This window comes from Nomascus leucogenys, chromosome 13 (genome assembly GCF_006542625.1).
Source record: "Nomascus leucogenys isolate Asia chromosome 13, Asia_NLE_v1, whole genome shotgun sequence".
Lineage (NCBI taxonomy): Eukaryota > Metazoa > Chordata > Mammalia > Primates > Hylobatidae > Nomascus > Nomascus leucogenys.
The window spans coordinates 55,262,262-55,263,734 of NC_044393.1; the positions used below are offsets into that span (position 1 = coordinate 55,262,262).

Sequence of the window (1,473 nt, forward strand, 5' to 3'; positions counted from 1 at the left end):
TTCCTAACCTCAAGTGATCCTCCCACCTTTGCCTCCTAAAGTGCTGAGATTACGGGTATGAGCCACCATGCCCAGCCCCAAGTCTCATCTTGATGGCTCCAGTGTGGAGCAAATCACAGTTCCTAACTCACCCTTTGAAGGGATAAGAAACTCCGAAATGATTCAGATTTCAATTAGGGACTTTGTGAACCTTCTCCTGTCTCCTTGCTCTGATTCCTGGGTTGTTGGTGGGGCAGAAAGCAGAGATAAGATCCAAGCCAGGCCACTTGATAAAGAATCATGCCTTTTTCTCCTTCCTCTCCCTCACGATCCTGAGAAGGCACAGGTGTGACTGGGACACTCCAATTCATTACTGAGCTGAAGGCAGCAGATCACAGAAGGAAAGCTAGAGAACGGGGAGGGGAGCCAAGAGTTAGAAAATCACATGGCACATGTATACATATGTAACAAACCTGCACATTGTGCACATGTACCCTAAAATTTAAAGTATAATAATAATAATAATAGAAAACCACTGACTTAAACACAAGGCCCCATTGCTTTGCAGCACATATACCAAAATTGGAATGAGACTGAGAGATTATCATGGCCCCTGTGCAAAGAGGACACGAAAATTCATGAAGCATTTCATATTTTTTTCAGGGGCTGGTTAAAAAAAATTCTGGAGATGGATAATGATGAGGGCTGAACAACAATGTGAATGTACTTAATGTCACTGAACTGTACAGTTAAAAATGGTTAAAATAGTAAATTTTGTTATATTTTACCACAATTTTTATAAACAAATAAACATGACCCTGAGAGATAAAAGGCTACATAAAGAAATCATAAAGAGCAGCAAGCTATGAAGTGAAAGTCACACAATTATATTAATGATGTCAATTACAGCCAAAAGAAAAGCAAATCTTGAAACCCCTATGCAAGCCCTCAGTCATTGCATATACCATGATATAAGTTCAGATATTAGAATGAGCAGGCTCGATGTCCTCTGGGCTCAAAGCCCAACTCTGACACTTAATAGCTGTGTGACCTTGGACAAGACACCTAACCTCTCTGAGCCTGTTTCCATGTGTATAAAATGAAAATGACATCAATTTAGTCCAAGATGGCCGAATAGGAACAGCTCCAGTCTACAGCTCCCAGTGTGAGCGACGCAGAAGGCGGGTGATTTCTGCATTTCCAACTGAGGTACCGGGTTCATCTCACTGGGGCTTGTCAGACAGCAGGTGCAAGACAGTGGGTGCAGTGCACCGAGCATGAGCCGAAGCAGGGCGAGGCATTGCCTCACCCAGGAAGTGCAAGGGGGTCAGGGAATTCCCTTTCTTAGCCAAGGGAAGCTGTGACAGATGGCACTTGGAAAATCGGGTCACTCCCACCCTAATACTGCACTTTTCCAGTGGTCTTGGAAAACGGCACACCAGGAGATTATATCCTGCACCTGGCTCAGAGGGTCCCACGCCCATGGAGCCTGGC

At 44.4% G+C, this 1,473-nt stretch overlaps 1 pseudogene; it reads left to right on the forward strand.

The window, feature by feature from the left end:
• Positions 1-536: 536 nt before the first annotated feature.
• LOC115838085 lies at positions 537-637 on the forward strand (annotated as a pseudogene).
• Positions 638-1,473: the final 836 nt, after the last annotated feature.